General features: G+C 40.8%; 1 pseudogene; it reads left to right on the top strand.

Moving 5' to 3' along the window:
* The window catches only part of LOC114702839, a 110,690-nt pseudogene extending 94,133 nt beyond the window's left edge, over positions 1-16,557 (top strand).
* The last annotated feature ends 3,016 nt before the right edge of the window (positions 16,558-19,573 follow it).

Raw genomic sequence — 19,573 nt, forward strand, 5'->3', positions numbered from 1 at the left:
CGTGTACCACCATGCCCCAATTATAGTTTCTTATAACAGCAATCTGAATTACTAGTGACTTAAATAAAATGTATTCATTTCCTCATGTGTAACCAAAAAAAGAGAAAGGTTCTCCAAAGATCTGCTCATTCTCCTTCCCAGCACTGAATGTTACTCCCATCTGTGTGGGATAAACTGGCTCACCCTTTTAACATCAGGATGAAGTGATGAAGATCAACCTCTCATACTGAGTTCTACCCCAAAGTTGTACATCATTTCCAGTCATGTCACATTACCTAACATTTAATGATGGCTAGCTACAGAGAGAAATGAGAAGTAGAATCATTATGTGGATGTGTTTGTATATTTCTTTAAAAAGATAATTGCAGGTGCTTCTTAACTTAATATGGAATTATATACCTTAAACCTAGCGTAAGACAAAACATCACAAATTGAAAATGTATTTTACACATCATACCTCCACAATAACATAGCTTAGCCTAGCTTACTTCAAATGTGCTCAGAATATTTAGCTTACTCATGGACAAATTCACCTAACACAAAAGGTACTTTCTAATAGAGTTGATTATCTCATGTAATATATTGATCAGTATACTGAAGTAAAAACATGAAGGTTATATGGACATTCACTGTTAACATACTCACTTGGAAGTAGACTGGGCCTGGAAAACATTGGAAGTATTGAAGTAAAATTAATTTTCTGGATGCTGAGGTGCTGTAGATACAAGGGCATCAGTTTCCCTCCTTTCTGATGAGACTTAAGAGCAGCAGATAGAAGGCACAGGGCTATTGGCACTTGCTGACATACCAGGCATATTGTTCTTCTGGAAGATAACAAGTTCAATTGTAAACAAGACTGTAAATAAGAACATCCTGTTTCTGCCTGTCAGCTCTTGTGAAGGTCTTATAATTGACCTCCACTTTCTGTAACACTGTAAGCTGCTGCTAAGAATAGTAAATATCTCCACCCTTGTTGTTGTTGTTGTTGTTGTTTTGGTTTTTCAAGACAGGTTTCTCTGTGAAGCCCTGGCTGTCCTGGAACTCACTCTGTAGACCAGGCTGGCCTTGAACTCACAGAGATTCGCGTGCCTCTGCCTCGCAGTGCTGGGATTAAAGGCCACCGCCGCCGTCGGCGGCTTCTCCACTGTTTTTTTTTTTTTTTTTTTTTTTTTTTAAATTGCGTACTTTCTTAGGGTTTCAAGTATAACATCGCTCTTTGCCTCAAACTTGTACTTTAGGTCCCCTGATTTCATAGCATTGGAAATCATTTTAGCCTCAATGCCAAAAGCTCAGGAAGATGCCACAATGCACAGCACATGTGGAGGTCAAAAGACAACTTGGTGGAGTTGGTTCTCACTTTCCAGCACATGGGCTCTAGGAATCGAACTCGGATTGTCCGGCACCTTTACCCACAAGCCATGTCAATCTTCAGCAACACACACACACACACACACACACACACACACACACACACACACACACACACACACACTCGAAATTCAAAGTATGGTTCCAATTGAGTATATTGCTTTTGTATCATCATTAATTTAAGCAACCCTAAATCAAACTATCATCAGGGACCATGAGAACTTAGAAAGAAGATGAGAGGGGATGTTGGAGGATAATTAGCAGTATCTGACCTGATAACCACTGCTTTTTGAATCACAATGTACTCCCTCCCCTGCCCCCTATCCTTTGAGAATTGATCCTAGGGCCTTGTACATGCTAAGCACATCAGTGAAGTACACCCCTAACTCTATCTTTTCATTCTCTTTAGTTTTGTTTTCAGATCCAGCCATTGGATTCCCTGGTAAACCCCTCTATATCTTGTGAAATTAGTCTTAGAGAAATTTACATAACCAAGATATTCTGCTTCTTGAAAATTCATCCATTGCTCAACATTCTTGTTGACTTTCACCTAGGCAATACTGGATTATTCCACCAATAGATACTCTCCCACTAAATCAGTATCAATTCCAGGCTTAATGCAATCTATTACTGGCTTGCCTGACCAAACCCACCCCACCCCCAAAATAGGTCTCATCTTTCCTCTTTCCGAGTCCTAACTTCATAAATGTCCTGAGCGTGTGCTCACAAAAAACATGCTATACTTGCTTTCCAGCCCATAATTGGATTGCCTTGAAACTTGTGTAAAATGTATGTTATGTATGTTATAATTTACAATTACCTTTTTAGTCTTCTCTAAAGTGTCTTCAGATTTTATGTACCTACCCAATACAATGATATGTAACAAAGCACTACAAATCTAGAAGCTTAAAATATGAATGTGCTTTCTCACTTTTCTTTAGAGTCAGAAGATTGGATTGACTGGAATGATTTCCACCATCAAGGTATCAGCCATCGGGGCTCTTATTGGGAGGCTCTAGGAGAATTTGCTTCTGAGTTTATTTCAATTGTTGTGCTAAGACTGAGGTCTGTTTCAATGGTGACTGTCAGCTGAGGGTCACAGTTAGCTCCTAGAGGCAGACCCTCTCCCATCTTTGCAGATGTCCTCTACGGTTTATGTTTAGCATTTCTCTGACTTCTCTTCTGCCCTGTCTCCTTTTCTGCAGCCTTTTTCTTTCTCTTAACTTTTAAGGCTCAGGCTAAGGGAAATTTGGCCTACCTGAATAATCCACCATCATTTCCCTATCTTACCATCCATGCCCTTAGTAACACCTGAGAAGTCACTTTGGTCATGTAAATATTTATGTAGTAGTCACAGGTTCTCAGGATTAGGCTATGAACATCTTGAGCAGAATGTTTTGCCTACAATGTTTTTCCCTAGTCTCACTATTGGAGTAATTCCACATGCCTTTTGTTAATCTCCATATTTTTTTCTTGGTCCTGTTGAGACCTAGACAACCCCTAAGAACTAGTAACAGTTAGACTAGCTCCCTGTTTGGGAGTGAAACTTTAAGAGCCTTCAGATCTTGAGTATATCTTACTTATCCTTTAAATCAGTTCAGCTTTTCTCCAAGAGCACATTTTCCTATGAAAACTCCTCTGCTTCTCTTAAACAATATATCATCCTGGATCTTACCCCCGCCCCCATTTTCCCACTCTTCCTCTTTTGACACTAAGAACAAAGCTTGGCTTAAAGTTTTCTAACATTATGGGAAACTTCAAATGTACATAAAGTTAGGGAGGATAATATAATTCACACCCATGAATTTTATAATGAATCAATATATTATATATATGAGCTTCAATAAAGCCTTGCTAATTATCAACAGTTTGCTAAGGTTAATTCACCTATTCATGCCTTTTTGTTTGGATAATTTTAAAACGAACCACAGGTATCATCTCATTGTGCTTACAAATAAATCATCATGAAACATTGTTTTCAAAAATCTCAGTACCTTCTTGATTTTATGAGCAAACCACTCTCCTAGACAAGGCAGTTTTTGAAATTTTTTTCAATTTAGACTTTGTAATTTTAATAATTTTACAATATGTTTCTCTACCTCATTCCAAAAAAAAAAAATACATCCTTTATATGATAAGTACTCTAATTTCACTAGCTGTACTTTAATGAAAATCACCTGCCTTTTTTTTTCTTTTTGGCTTTTCAAGACAGGGTTTTTCTGCATAGCTCTTACTGTCCTGGAACTCATTCTGTGGACCAGGCTGGCCTTGAACTCACAGAAATTCACTTACCTTTGCCTCCTGACTGCTGGGCTTACTGCCAGGCTTTCACCTCCCTTCTTTTAAGGCCCCAGTCTGAGTCTTTAACATTACAAAGTTACTATTATGGTTTATGTATGAGCAGGCTTTTTGGAGCCCACTACCTAAGATGGGACACCTGCCGCAGCCTTGAGGCGGGGGAAGGGCTTGGACTTGCCTCTACTGGATGTGCCTCCCCACGAGAGGCCTTGCCTTCTTGTGGGGGGTGGAGTGCTGGGTGGGTCGGGAAGAGGGGGATCTTTGATTGGTGTGTAGAATAAATGAAAAAATGTTCTTAATAAAAAAGAAAGAAAAAGAAAGTTAGTTAAACCAGATGTTGTGTTATTGTAGAATTAAAAAGTCATTTAGCATCCAGGCAGTGGTGGCACATGCCTTTAATCCCAGCACTCAGGAGGCAGAGCCAGGTGGATCTCTGTGAGTTCGAGGCCAGCCTGGTCTACAGAGTGAGTTCCAGGACATGCACCAAAACTACACAGAGAAACCCTGTGTTGAAAAGCAAAAAAAAAAAAAAAAAAAAAAAAAAAAAAAGAAAAGAAAAAAGAAAGAAATCTAGAACCCAACACCATGCAGAGGTAGTGGTAGGAGATGGTTCTAAGAGCCACAGAGATTCAGGGAAACAGTTCCTTCATAATTGTTGAGTTGTCTTCCTTCCTTCCTTCCTTCCTTCCTTCCTTCCTTCCTTCCTTCCTTCCTTCCTTCCTTCCTTCCTTCTTTCCTTTTGTTCTTTCTTCAGGAATGGACTGGCAGCTGGGCAGTACTGGCACATGCCTTTAATCCAGCAGATCTGTATGAGTTCAATGCCAGCCTGGTCTACAGAGAAATCTTGCCTCAAAAAACAAACAAACAAAAACCAAAAAAAAAAAAAAAAAAAAAAACAAAACAACAACAACAACAAAAAACCAAGCCTAACAAACCAAAAGAATGGAATCAACTAGGTTAAAGCTCAGTGGTAGAGCTTGTCCTAACTTATCCCTAGCATAGAGAAAGAAGGTGCTACAATTCAGACCATGGCAGAGCAGCAGCTCGGAGAGACCGCCACCTGGGCAAATATACAAGGTATAACCAATCCCACTCTTTAGTGTTCTGTGGTTCACAGGGAATTTGACTATTTTTTCAGTTCCAAGTTCCATCTTGTAATCCTGTCTGAGAAAAAGGGGGCAAGCAGGGGTTGTGGGGTGCGGTGGGGGGTGAAAACTGGTCTGACCTCTGATGGTGAAAAGGCCCGCTTAGTGAAACTCTGCTTTGAGATGAACCTTCACCAAGACTAAAACATCCTTTCCCCATACGCTAATCCCTGCCTCAATCAAAAAAGCATTCGATGCCTGTCCTTGCTTAAGACCCACATGGACATAGCTGCTTTTAGACATCGTAGTGTAAGTCAAAAGCCCCTGTGTTGTTGCAGTCTGCTATCTATGAAAGGCAAGTTTTTATCCAGGTAGAGTAGTGCAGTTCCAGCTATTGGAGGGCCTGAGTCAGGAGGAGCACTTGTGGCCAGGAGTTTAAGACCACCCCAGGCAACAGAGTAAGACTCCTGTTTCAAACATTAAAAATCAGTTATAGGCCTGTGGACTGCAGACATCATACACACTGCTGCAAACTTTCTCAAGGATATGCACAGATAACACTTTTTATGATAACTGTTCCTTCTATTTTAAGGCAACCAAAACACCAGTGAATACCAGACACCACACTCCCACAAAGAAAATTGTTTCCTAACCTGGGCATGGCAGTGCACGCCTGTAATCCCAGTATTCCAGTACTCTGGAGGCTAAACTAAGAGGATCCTGAATTTGAGGTTAGCCTGGGTAACAAAGAGTTCAAAGACATTGTGTACATACCAAAGCCCCATCTAAAGAAAACAAAAAAGGTCCATCAACGTGGCTCAGAGGGTAAAGGCACTTGCCACCACACTTGACAACCTGAGTTCAATCCCTTGGAGCCATGTGGTGGAAGGAGGGTGTTAGATTTTAAACCTGGGACAAACAGCCAAGGTGCCAGATGAATGAGAAAAATGAAATAAGGAAAGGAACATGACTGGTCCCAGGTTTCAGCACCAGATCAACGCAGAAAAGAAATAAAAAGGAAGGGGAAACAGGATTGCTCCTAGGTATGGTGGAGGAGAAGGTTTATTGTAAATATGAGGGAGAGCATAGCCAGAGGCAAGGACATCTGGGAGAGTCCAGAGTGGACATGACCCTGAGCCTTGTGAGGAGTGGGGGGAAGGGAAGGGAGATCGGAGAAGGAGAACCAGGTGCAGCACCCAGGAGGCCCAAAGGTGCCAAGAGAGCAGTAACCAAAATAGTTGGATTATATAGGGAAGAGCAGACCAGGTTCTGGGCTGGAGAGTTCAGGGTAGGGGCAGGGTATGCCAGTCAGGAGGGCCTTTTGATAGGTAGGGACTGAGGCATGCAGGGAGAAACTGGAGGCCAGAGTTCACTTTGATATGTTAAATAGGCACCTCTGCTGTTTGTCCCTGTTTGAAACCTAACAGAGGGCTGACTGCCAAGCTGTCCTCTAGCCTCTGTACATGTACCATGGCATGTGCACACTCCGTCACACTTGCTTTCCCTGTGTCTCTCTGTCTCTGTCTCTGTCTCTCTCTCTCTCTCTCTCTCTCTCTCTCTCTCTCTCTCTCACACACACACACACACACACAAATGTAAAAAAGGAAAAAGGAAAAGAAAGTTGTGTCCCTTGAATGCCAGTCATCAAATTCATTCTCAGTGGTTTTCCACCCAAACACGGTGGGATCTTGCTATAGGTCATGTAACCACCCATCTCTCTCCCTTGAATCCAGAACCAATTGAGAAATAGACACAGAGGGATCTGAATAGTGAGATGTAAGATGTATTTTAACAAGACTGATTTAGAGAACATGTTGGTGGCCTGCAGCCTGAATCCACTTTCCAAGTTATTGATCTTAAGCAGAGACCTTTACATCATTTTGAGGGGATGGATGGGGGCTGTACAGAGACTGTCACTCTGCCAGTCAGGTAGTAGAGTCACCCACCTCTAGGCCTCCTTGATCTCATAGACTGATAACAGGAAGAAGCAGAGAGGAGAACATGGGCTTGCTTTAAGCGAGAGAGCATAACACGAGCTGAGTCACAGGCTCTAGGTTACATTTTGGATTCCACAAATCAAGCTGCCTGAGAAGGTAGGAAGTGAAAGCATGTAGGGTGAGGCTGCTTGATTTTTCATTGAGCAGGTGGGCACACACACCAATGGCAACACTTGACTGATGTGTGTTTGCTAAAGAAAGGAAGGATCCCTTCCTCAAGAGGGCTAGGGCTCTCTCCAGCTGATGGCCTTACCTTTTCATTGCATGACTAGAACAAACTGGAACAGAGCACTAAGTAAAATCAGATACTCCAGTGCCCTGAAAAATCAGTGGGCCATCTTGAGAGTCCTGCTTGATTACTCTAAACATCCATCCGAGAGGAAGAAAGCTTTGGGGCTAATTTAAGCCTGGTTACTGTTTTTGTTTTTCTTGGCCCCAGACAGTAAAGGACAAAAGGATGAAAGAGCTTTAAACAGATCTTGCACACTGGTAGCCTGCTGAAGAGATTCCAATCTTCAGATCTGTTTTGAGTCTGTCCATAATTTTTTTTCAAAAATATTTTAAAATTGTCAGCAAATAGAAATTGGTAGAGTCCATCTAAAACACAGATTTTGATGGGTTCCCTAGGTAAGTTCAGAGATTCTGGCCTTGTGAATGTGCCCTTCTGAGGGACAGAATCAGCTGGATGCTTCTTTTAGGAAACAGAATAGTCCCCTACTCGGGCTTTTATGTAACCTACTAGGCCCCTGCCTCCATTTGAGTTTTTGGCCTCTGAGTTTGACTAGCACTAGAGAATATTTGTGATTTGAAAGAAATGCAAATCACGCATTTATATGAGTGTTTTATCCTGTCAAATCAAGTATTTGGTGATGTGGAGAATGTCAAGGAGGTAATTGCCAGGAATCTGGAGGAGGAACAAGGACACATCCATGGATGTAACAATGATGAAGAAATTGTTGTGAAAAGCAAGAGAAAACAGGCACCAGTGTGTACTGCAGCAAGGCCAACTAGGCTGAAGCAGGTGATTACAGGAGTTAATTACAGCCAAGGGTTGCTAGGGCAACTCAGACTCCTTGTATAGCCTGAAAGACCTCTGGCCTTTCATTGCTAAAGCAACTGTTTTAGATGCCAGAGCTCGGAGGTCACAAAGGGAGATGAAGAAAAAGATAAGGTTGTAGAAGCATTGTCCTGGGTTGCGTCTCTCGTCTCTCGGGACTACAGCATCCCACACAAAGCTAATGGTGCCCACTTGAAATACCTCTGGAACTGGAAATCATTATGTCTCACTCCTTAGGGCAGTGTTTTCCAAACAGTTCATAAAGTACAGATGAGCCATGAAACTAATTTATTTAGATGAAATCAATGTTCTTTTTTTTTTTTTTTTTTTGGTTTTTCAAGACAGGGTTTCTCTGTGTAGCTTTGCGCCTTTCCTGGAACTCACTCGGTAGTCCAGGCTGGGCTTGAACTCAGAGATCTACCTGCCTCTACCTCCCAAGTGCTGGGATTAAAGATGAGCACCACGAAATCAATGTTCTTAATGAACAGAAAAGAATGAAAAAAAAAAAAAACAGAGCTAGAACTTTTTTGATGCTGGGGTACCAAATAAGTTAGGCAATCATAAAATGTTTTAATGAGGTACATTTATATAGTACCTCATAGAAAAAATAAGTACTAAGCTGGGCGGTGGTGGCTCATGCCTTTAATCCCGGCACTCGGAAGGCAGATCTCTGAGAGTTCGAGGCCAGCCTGGGTTACAGAGTGAGTTCTAGGAAAGGCTCCAAAGCTGCACAGAGAAACCCTGTCTCGAAAACCAAAACAAAAAAAAAGTACTTTTATATGAAACCATTGGCTTCAGATACATGTATGTGTGTACATATACAAATACGTGTACTGAGTTGTGCTCATACTGTTTATTTTTCTGTGAATTAAGGTTAAAGAAACCGGAGTTATTGCCATAGGTCACAGAGTCACTGTGGACAGTTGACTGGAGGTGCCTAACTTTACCTCCTTGCTTAGGTTTATTCTGAGATACTTTATTTTGTTTGAGGCTATTGTGAATGGGAGTGTGTCCATGATCTTTTCAGCATGTTTTGTTGTTGCTGTTGATGTATAGAAAAACTATTGATTTTGGTAAGTTGCTTTTGTATCCTGCCACTTTGTTGAAATTGATTTGTGGAATTTTTTTGTCTTTCATGTATAATATCATATCATCTGCAAATAGGGATAATTGGACTTCTTTTCCCATTTGAATCCTTTTAATTTCCTTCTCTTGTTTAATTGCTCTAGCTAGTGCTTCAAGCACAATATTGAAGTGGAGTGGGGAGAGTGGACAGCCCTGTCTTGTTCCAGATTTCAATGGGATTGCTTCAAGTTACTCTCCATTTAGCATCCTAGCATGGCTGTGGATTTTTCATGTATAGCTTTTATTATGTTGAGGTATGTTTCCCCTCATCTGCGTAGAATTTTTATCATGAAGGCATTATTGTCAAAGGCCTTTTCTGCATCTATTGAGATGATCACAGGATTTTGGACTTTAAGTCAACTTATGTAATTTATAACATTGACTTGTATATGTTGAACCATCCCTGCGTCTCCAGGATAAATCCAACTCGATTGTGATGAGCATGTGTTAGGTTTGCAAGTATTTTATTATGGCTTTTTGTATTTATATTCATCAAGTTTATTTATTGGCCAGCAAATTTTGGGGGGGGGTGGTTTAGAAGTAGGGTTTCTCTGTGTAGGTCTAGCTGTCCTGGAACTCACTTTGTTGACCAGGCTGGCCTAGAACTCAGAGATTACCTGCCTTTGCCTTTGAGTGCTGGGATTAAAGGTGTTCATCATCACATCAGGCTGTTTGTTGTTGTTTGTTTTACTCTTTTTGTCTTTCAGGGGACCGCCACGCAGCTCCCAAATAAATCCCACATGGAGGCTAATTCTTAATTATGAATGCCTGGCTCTAGCTTGGCTTAGTTTCTAGCCACCTTTTCTTAAATTATCCCCATCTACCTTTTGCCTCTGGGCTTTTCCGTTCTCTTACTTCTGTAAATCTTACTCTTACCCTGGAACTTGCTGTGTAGCTGAGTGACTGGCCCCTGGAGTTCTCCTCCTCCTCTCCTCCCAGATCTCTCCCTCTATTTATTCTCTCTGCCTGCCAGCCCTGCCTAACCTTTCTCCTGCCTCGCTATTGGCCATTCAGATCTTTATTAGAACATCAGGTGTTTTAGACAAGCAAAGTAACACAGCTTCACAGAGTTAAACAAATGCAGCATAAACAAAAGTAACACACCTTAAAATAATATTCTAAAACAGTTGTTTTTTGGTTTTTTTTGGGGGAGGGGGCAATTTTCTTTTTGGTTGTTCTTGTGTCTAACTGATTTTGGTATTAGAGTAATACTGGCTTCGTTGGCTTCATAAATACTCCTTCTGTTTTATTTTATTTATTTTTTTTGTTTTTGTTTTTCGAGACAGGGTTTCTCTGTGTAGCTTTGGAGCCTGTCCTGGAACTCTGTAGACCAGGCTGGCCTTGAATTCACAGAGATCGGCCTGCTTCTGCCTCCTGAGTGCTGGAATTAAACGTGTGTACTACCACTGCAAAGCCTGTTTCAATTTTTAAAACATGATTTAAGAAGTATTAGTTATGGGGGCTGGAGAGATGGCTCAGAGGTTAAGAGCAATGGCTGCTCTTCCAGAGGTCCTGAGTTCAATTCCCAGCAACCACATGGTGGCTCACAACCATCTGTAAGGAGATCTGGTGCCCTTTTCTAGCATAAAGACATGCATACAGATAGGATGCTCATATACATAAAATAAATAAATAAATCTTTAAAAAAGGAAATATTAGTTATAAATCTTCTTTGAAAGTCTGATAGAATACTACTATGAATTTGTGTGGTCCTGGGCTTTTTTCAGTTAAAATGATTTTTATTAATATTTCTTTTTTTTTCCGGAGCTGAGGACCGAACCCAGGGCCTTGCGCTTGCTAGGCAAGCACTCTACCACTGATCTAAATCCCCAACCCCCTTTATTAATATTTCAATGTTGTTATTTCTTATGGATCTGTTGCTCTCTTTTTGTTTTAACTTTTCTGGATTGAATGAATCAATAAATTTGTTCACTTCTTTTAGATATTTTAACTTAATGGACTACAGGTTTTTAAAGCGTCCCTTATAATAATATTCTGAATTTATTTGTTGTTTGTTATAATGTTACCCTGTTTATTTCTGATTATGTTAATTGGTCATCTCTTTCTTTTGGCTAGTTGGGCCAAGGTTTTTCCAATATTATTTATCTTCTCAGAAAACTAGTTCTTAGATTTGTTGATTCTTTGTATTGTTTTCTTTGTTTCTATTTTTAGAATCACCTTTTACTGATTTTTTTTTCTTATTTCTTATAGTCTCTTTGATTTGATATTGGTTTGTTCTTGTTTTTCCAAATTCTCTCTCTCTCTCTCTCTCTCTCTCTCTCTCTCTCTCTCTCTCTCTCTCTGTCTGTGTATCTGTGTGTCTGTCTGTCTGTCTGTCTGTGTTTGTAACTTCTCAGTGTAACAGCCCTGGCTGTCCTGGCACCTGCTTTATAGACCAGACTGGCCTTGAACTCACAGAGATCCGCCTGCCTCTGCCTCCCAAGCACTGGGATTAAAGGTGTGCGCCACTACCCCCGGTCATTTTTCCAAATACTTGATTTGCATCATATATTTTGCTCTTTCTCATTTTTCATTTTGTTTGGTTTTTTCAAAATGGGGTTTCTCTGTGTAGTATTGACTGTCCTGGAACTCATTTACTCTGTAGACCAGGCTGGCCTTGAACTCAGAGACTTGCCTGCCTCTTTCTGAGTGCTGGGATCAAAGACTTGCTCCACCACTACCTGGCTTATTTCTGATTTTTTTAAAAATATAGGCGCTTGTGCTATAAGTCTCCCCTTAAGTCTGATTTTAATGTGTCCTGGAAGTTTTGTTGTATTTTGGTTCATTTTCATTTAATTCTAGGAAATTTTTTTTATTTCTTTCTTGATTTCATCTGTGACCTTTCCATCATTCAGTAATGTGTTGTTTAATCTTCATGAAATTGTGCAATTACTAGATATTTTCTGGTTGTTGATTTAAGTTTTATTTCATTGTGGTAAGATTTGATAGATGGAATTATTTAAAATTTTCTGAATTAGTTAAGATTTATTATTTCTTTCCAGATGTAGTATATTTCAGAGAAGCTTCTGTGTGCTGCTGAGTAGAATGTGTATTCTTTGTTGTTTGGGTAGACTATTCTGTAGATACATATTAAGTAATTTGATATATGATGCCATATAATTCTGGTGTCGATTTTTTGTCCAAATGACCTGTCTATTGGAGAAAGTGGTGTATTGAAATTACCTACTATTATTGAATTGGAGCTAGTCTGTTTTTTTAATTCCACTAGTATGCTTTTTTGTTTGTTTTAAATTTTAATTGCATTAAAATGAGGTATTTATGCTTATTAAAAATAGATTCTTTTCTCACATAATATATATATATGTACACACACACACACACACACACACACACACACCCTGATTATGGTTTCCCCTCCCTCTACTCCTCCCCACCTCCACTCTCATCTCTACTCCCTTTCTGTCTCTCTTTAGGAAAGCACAGGCTTCTAAGAGATAACAATAAAAACAAAACAAAATAAATTATAATAAGATAAAACAAAATGATGACATCAAAGTTGGACAAAACAAACCAACAGAAGGAAAAGAGCCCAAGAGAAGGCACAAGAGTCAGAGACCACCCACTTATTCACACCCTCAAAAGTTCCATAAAAACACTCAACTTGGTTTTAGCCAAGTTTATAGTGAGAATCATGCTCAAAATTCAGAGAAGAATGGCTTTAATTTTTCAATACTGTCTCAGAAAAGAAGCACAGGTAAAGAAGTTTACCCTAAAAAGTGGCAACTGAAGAGATCAAGACATTGAAAAAGAAGCCAGAAACTAAATGTGGTAATACACACTTACATTCACAGCACTCAGAAGGTTGAGACAAGGGGATTAGGAGTTTAATCGAAGCCTGGGCTGCACAGTGAGACCCTGATTCAAGGGTCAAAACCAAGCCCTAACCTGAAAGAAGCAAATTACTCTGCACTGAGAAATTGCAAAGGTGCCTTAATGGTTTGTTATAAACAAGCCAGACCTCACCTATTGCAGGATTAAGAATATACTTTTTTAAACCCATTTGAAAGATTTTGCATGGAGAAGAGATCACTAGGGCTCAGTGTATATATAGAGTTGCCTATGTATGTGCTTCTCTGGGTTAATCCATGCAGGTAGTCAGATGGCACTGTGGCCATGGTCCAAAGGAGCCCAGCTACTGTTCAGCCAGCAGCAGAGCTTGGCACCATCCATATGGTGCTGTTTTTGCAAGTATCTAGAGTGCAAAAGTGACAGAGTCATTCATATTTTCCATCCAGAAGGCCTGGGAGGCCAAGCAATGTGTGGCAAGGTCAGAATCTCTGCAGGCAGCCCCTAAGAGGACTATGTGGGAAGTTGAGAATGAAGCCAAACAAATAATGAAGACCCCAGGAATTTAGAGATGCCAAGGTTGTAGTCTTTCTGCTAAGGAAAGCTGCAAGCAGGGAGCAAAGCCAATCCAAGAGTACAGCCATGTATGCTGCAAATGGCAAAGGCTGCCAAAGCTTGTTGGAGCTTTTTTTTTTTTCTGGAGCTGAGGACTGAACCCAGGGCTATGTGCTTGCTAGGCAAGCACTCTACCACTGAGCTAAATCCCCAAACCCTTGTATTTGCTTTTCAAGGCTGGGTTTTTCCATGTAACAGCTCTGCCTGGCCTGGAACTGGTTCTGGAGACCAGGCTGGCCTCGAACTCACAGAGATCCATCTGGCTCTGCCTCCTGATGGCCAAGGCTGACACAGAAAAACCCTGTTTTGAAAAACCAAAAAAAGGAAAGGAAAAAAGAAAAAAACCTAGCAAGATTTTTCTTGAAGGAAGAAATGTTTCATGTTGCCATAAAAGTGTTATAGACAGGAGAGTGGGCTGGTTTACTGAGAGAGCTAGCAGGGTCCTCTCTCCACTACTGAAGTAGCATCTGGTGATGTGTTGGGAACAAGGCCTCCAACATAATTACCAGTTTCAGTGAGCTCACAGGAGGAAGTGATAGCATAACAATCTGACATAAAGTGGGACTCAAGGGCTAGAATAGCCGAAATCTGAGAGGAACCTTGGATTTCAGTCATCCCCAAGGACCAATGAATCATGGCAGGAAGAGTGAAATGGGTCACTGACCTTGAGAAGTCACTACTGTTCAACAACTTTGAGGTGAGAGGCTAGGTCTAAGCAACAGAAAACAAGGATTGTAACTTTTTGAACTTTTATTCAATGTGTGAGCAAACCAAGCAAAAATTGTTCAGTGTCAAAACTGTCAACAATCAAACAGTCAAGTATTTCTCTAACCACCATGAGCTGACCTGGAAGGATTTGATGCTGAAGAACATTTAGAGATACAAGAATCTTGAAAAAGAAGGGAATCCTCTGGAAGGGAGCCACAGGAATGGACGATATCTGTATCTGGATTTTTCTCAGTCACTATATGCCGCCCCTAACTACAGTCTATTCATGGATGAATTCAGGAAGAGCCCATTCAGCCATGATGTTGCAGAACAATCTTTTGGTACACTGTGAAGATGTGTTGCTCTCATTGGTTTAATAAAGAGTTAAATGGTCAATAGCTAGGCAGAAAGAGATTAGGTTGGACTTCTGGACAGGGAGAGAGCTTACTGGGTTTATAAAGAAGGGCAGAGTTGCCAGGAGACATGGAGAGAAGCAAGATGAACATGCTGTGCTGAGGTACCAAGGTACGTGGTAGAACATAAATAAGAAATATGGGATAATTTAAGTTGTAAGAGCTAGTTAATAACAAGCCTAAGCTATTGGCTGAGCATGTATACTTAATAATATATCTCTGTATGTTTTTTTTTTTTTGGGATCCTGCTGGTGGGACAGAGCTGACTGATGGGACAGAATATTCAGCCTATACCGTGAATCTTTATGGCAAAGCCTGAGAAACAGTCATCATCAACAAGTTCTCAGAGATTAAAAGGTGATGCTTGTAGGCTGGATCACCCAGAGACCTAGGATAGAACCAAACAGGATTGCGGAAAATGTCATTGTAATGATGCTTAATGATATTCTGCTGTACTCATAGATTGGTGCCTAGGCCAATTGTTATCAGAGAGCTTCATCCAGCAACTGATGGAAACAGATGCAGACCCACAGCCAAACATTAGGTAGAGCTCTGGGAATTGTGCAGAAGAAGGGGAGAAAGGATTGTAGGAACCAGGAGGGGTCAAAGACACCAAAAGAAAACACACAGAATCAACTAACCTGGGCTTATAGGGTTTCACAGAGACTGAACCAACAACCAAGGAGCGTGCATGGGACTGACCTAGGCCCTCTGCATATAGGTGACAGTTGTGTAGCTTGGTCCTCTTGTGGGACTTCTAACAGTGGGAACAGGGGCTATCTCCAACTCTTTTACTGGCTTTTGGGACCCCACTCCTCATACTGGGTTGCCTTGTCCATCCTTAATACATGGGGAGGTGCTTAGTCTTATTGCAACTTGACATGCCATGTTTTGTTGATACCCATGGGAGGCCTGCCCCTTTCTGAACAGAAACAGAGGAGGAGTGTATTGGAGAGTAGGAACAGAAGGGGGTAGGAGGGAGGGACTAGGAGAAGAGAGAAGCGAAATGGTGGCCAGGATGTAAAATAGATAGATAGATAGATAGATAGATAGATAGATAGATAGATAGATAGATGAAAAAGGAAAAAAAAATTAAGTGGAAGGGGGCCAGAGGGAAGGTGGGGGAGGGAATGGGAGGAGGGGGAATATAAATTGTAGCCTGGATGTAAAATAAATAAATGAAGTTAATTTTTGAAAAGGTGGTGCTGGGACAGCAAGATATCCTTGTTTATATCTCAGTCCATGGAAGACACTTATATGATCTCACTAATACATCACTTCTCTCTTACGCATTGGTGTCCATATACAGGCGGCTATGTTGTATAAGTTGGATTTTGCCGGTTTTCCACAGTGAAATGCACTCAGAGCACTAGGATGCTGGACATTTTCTCCCATCTCACCAATGAGGGCATCCAAAAGTAGAGGGAAGATTACAACCACAAGGTAGAGTGGAATAATAAACAACCTACTCTACCTAGAGAGTAGCTACAGCAAAGAAAGTAACAAGCAAGCAGTTTGGTGAGACCCATTGGATCAGTATGCCATTCCTCAAGTAGGGGTGCCAGTGATGAACAATGACAAGCATTATTTAGAAATCTAAGGCCACCATATCATCATTGGTGATAAGCTGAAGTCCTGTCTGATAGAAGAGGAGATGGAGGAAGATGTCTCACGGCTTGGGAACCCAATATTCTGCACCATCAATGACTGTGGTCTCCAATAAGAAGATTTCAGACTGCAAATAGAACTACTTCTCCTACTCCCACCCCATCAGTGCGTCCTCTTCCTTAAGGAAGTTCTTGAGTTATGAAATTCTATAAGACAGGGAGCTGACCCAGGGTGACAGAGGTCTACTGAGAGCTCAGAGGCCAATCAAGAACTCAGAAGTTGCAATACAAGCTGTTTGGGCCTAAATGGATGGCAGCTGATTGAGAAACTTAGGGGGATTCATCCTTATGATCTGAAAGTGGCTGCTATTGGAAATGAAAGACCCTTGGACTACTTCTCAGATACTGATAGAAGACTTAGGAATTTGCTTTTTTTAATATATGGCTTATCCTTTCCTGGATCCTGTAAATAAATAAAGGCACTTCTGTGGAAGCTGGGAAAAAAAAAACTAGAAATCTTTTTTTTTTTTTTTTTTTTTTTTTTTTTTGGATTTTTTGAGACAGGGTTTCTCTGTGTAGCTTTGCGCCTCTCCTGGGACTCACTTGGTAGTCCAGGCTGGCCTCGAACTCACAGAGATCCGCCTGCCTCTGCCTCCCAAGTGCTGGGATTAAAGGCGTGCGCCACCACCGCCTGGCAAAACTAGAAATCTTATAGAAAAATATCAATACTATGACAAATATTCACTAGGTCATTAATAATTTACATTATATTTTTCTTTAGAACTATGTATATTACATGTAATATGTAAAAAATATTAAGTGAGCATAAAATAAAAACAGTAGGAGTTGGGGATTTAGCTCAGTGGTAGAGCGCTTGCCTAGCAAGCACAAGGCCCTGGGTTCAGTCCTCAGCTCTGGAAAATAACCAAAAAAACCAAAACAAACAAACAAACATAAAACAGTAATTGTCCTTTCTGGGTGGTGTGAGTCCAATTTATTTTATTTTATTGTGTTACAAATCTATTTTCCTCTTTCTTTCTTTCTTTCTTTCATTCATTCTTTCTTTCTTTCTTTCTTTCTTTTCTTTTCTTTCTTTCTTCCTGTGCTGGGGCTCAAACTCAGGGCTTCACACATTCAAGGCAAACATTTTTCTAGCTGTCTATATCCCCAGTCCTTCCCTCCCCTCCTTTTACATTTCTTTTTTATTTATTTATTTTAATTTTTATGTGTATTGGTGTTTTGCAGGCATGTATGTCTGTATTTAGGTGTCGGGTCCCTGGGAACTAGAGTTACAAACAGTTGTGAGCTGCCATGTAGGTCCTGGGAATTGAACCCACAGGTTCTCTGGAAGAGCAACCACTGGTCTTAACCACTAAGCCATCTCTCCAGCCCCATGAGTCCATTTTTTAATGTTTTCTTTATGCTTTCAATATATTTTGTTAATATTTCTACAATAAGAAAAATAAAAACATATGTGGGGGATGGGTTGAAATTAATATTGGAGGAATGGAGTTAGCAAAAGAACTAGCTGCAGACTTAAATGTAAACTAAGGCTGTGGAACATATGGGATTTTAGAATTAGAGGTATGGAATTGGATTTAGAGAGTTAAGAAATTAACAGAAGAAAGGTAGGGGATACAATAAGAATGGGCCCTATGCGTTATTAGAATTAAAGCAGATGCTTTAAGAGACCAGAACTTACAATGAAGGGGCTTATTACATGGGTGGGTGAGAGCAGAGAAGTATTCTAAATAAACTGGAATTTTCTTAAATTTCAGGTGAGACTGCTTGTTGAAACTGTTCTGGAGAGCTTTTCTGTTTGGGGGAGGCATAACCTTCTGAGCCTAGCTACTCCCTTTCTACAAACATCACCATTAGCAAAGTCTTAGAAATTCACTTTTAGTTATAGTCAATCTCCTACCAGTACCTCTTAACCTTGTTTCTTTCTGTAAGTATTTTTTTATGTGCAAAGGGAGTGGGAGCTAAGTATTTGGCAGTGGCATTCCTCAAGACAATGAAGATTTTACTCAGCATTTCTTTCTTTTGGCATAGATGTGTGTCCCCATCCTTTTCTTGGTGAATTTATGGCCCTTTTTGTCCCTGGAGACTTCAAGTCTATCCATTGTGTGCTGTTTTATCTGGCAAAGCTACACACCTCTCTGATCAGTTACTGCTCATAATTGGTGTGATTGTCTTGATTATCTTGTAGCCCTTTTTGAAGCCAAGGTGATGGATAAATGGCACATAACCATGGCTGTTCCTTTCCAATGTCTGCTATGACAGAAGCCAAGTCTTTTTTTTAAATAATAAATAAGACCTAAACATAGGGTATTAGTTAAATAATTCGCCTTACAATGGAGTAACACTCACTAAATACATCTTTGTTAAGAACATACAATGAGCCAGCCTGGGCTACCTACCAAGTGAGTCCCAGGAAAGGCGCAAAGCTACACAGAGAAAACCTGTCTCGAAAAACCAAAAAAATGAGACAACCTAAAAGGGCCCTCTGTGCATCTTAGGTTGTACAGAAAACTTACTGTGTAACTGTACACATGGAGGGAGGTAGTGGTTCCATTCAGCAGATTCCCAATTCAAGGAATGAGCCACTGTTGGAATTAATGTCTCAATGGTTCTTCTACTAGTGCCTTTTTCTTTTCTTTTCTTTTTTTTTTTTCAAGACAAGGTTTCTCTGTGTAGCCCTGGCCATCCTAGAATTCACTCTGTAGACCAGGCTGGCCTGGAACTCAGATCCACCTGCCTCTGCCTCCTGAGTGCTGGGATCAAAGGCGTGTGCCGCCGCCGCCGCCGCCGCCGCCCGCCGCCGCCACCACCACCACCACCACCATCACCACCGCCACCACCACCACCTGGCTCATTTTTGTTTTAAAAATCAAATTAATACATTTGTTAAAATTCAAACCTTATGGAAGCATTCAGAGGTGCAAAATCAATGCTTCCCCCAAATCCCTTTACCTGCCAATTTTATTCTTTACCCCAGAGAATAGCAGTTAATAGGGTCATCTCCTACCAAGTCATTTTTATTTCTATTTACAAATGTAGATCCTCTACAGATTCCTCCAATCACAGTGCCACCTCATATAGTACAAAGAAGAAATGTTTGAAGGAGTGCTATGTGCCTGAAGTGTTTTTGTGGATTTGCACTGTGGTTCTTAGCCCTTTCTCTGGTCCTTCACAATGTGTCCCATCTTGCCCTCTTACCCATTACTCCCCATTCCTTAATTTTTTAAATGCAAACCAAGTTTTATCCCCTTCAGGGATTTCCATTGTACAAGAATCAAATCCCAGTTCCTTAGTGATCCTACTATCTATCCTCTATGGCTGCCTTTATTGGGCCCTGAGTAGCTCCTTGCAAGGTGTCCAGAATACCCCACGGAGGGATCAGGCGAGCCCTCTCAAGGGACAGAGGCGGGGCTAATCGCGTGGTAGGTGGAGCCTTAAATCCAGTGTGAGCTGAGCCGCAGGGGGGAGGCTT

This window comes from Peromyscus leucopus, chromosome X (genome assembly GCF_004664715.2).
Source record: "Peromyscus leucopus breed LL Stock chromosome X, UCI_PerLeu_2.1, whole genome shotgun sequence".
Taxonomy (NCBI): domain Eukaryota; kingdom Metazoa; phylum Chordata; class Mammalia; order Rodentia; family Cricetidae; genus Peromyscus; species Peromyscus leucopus.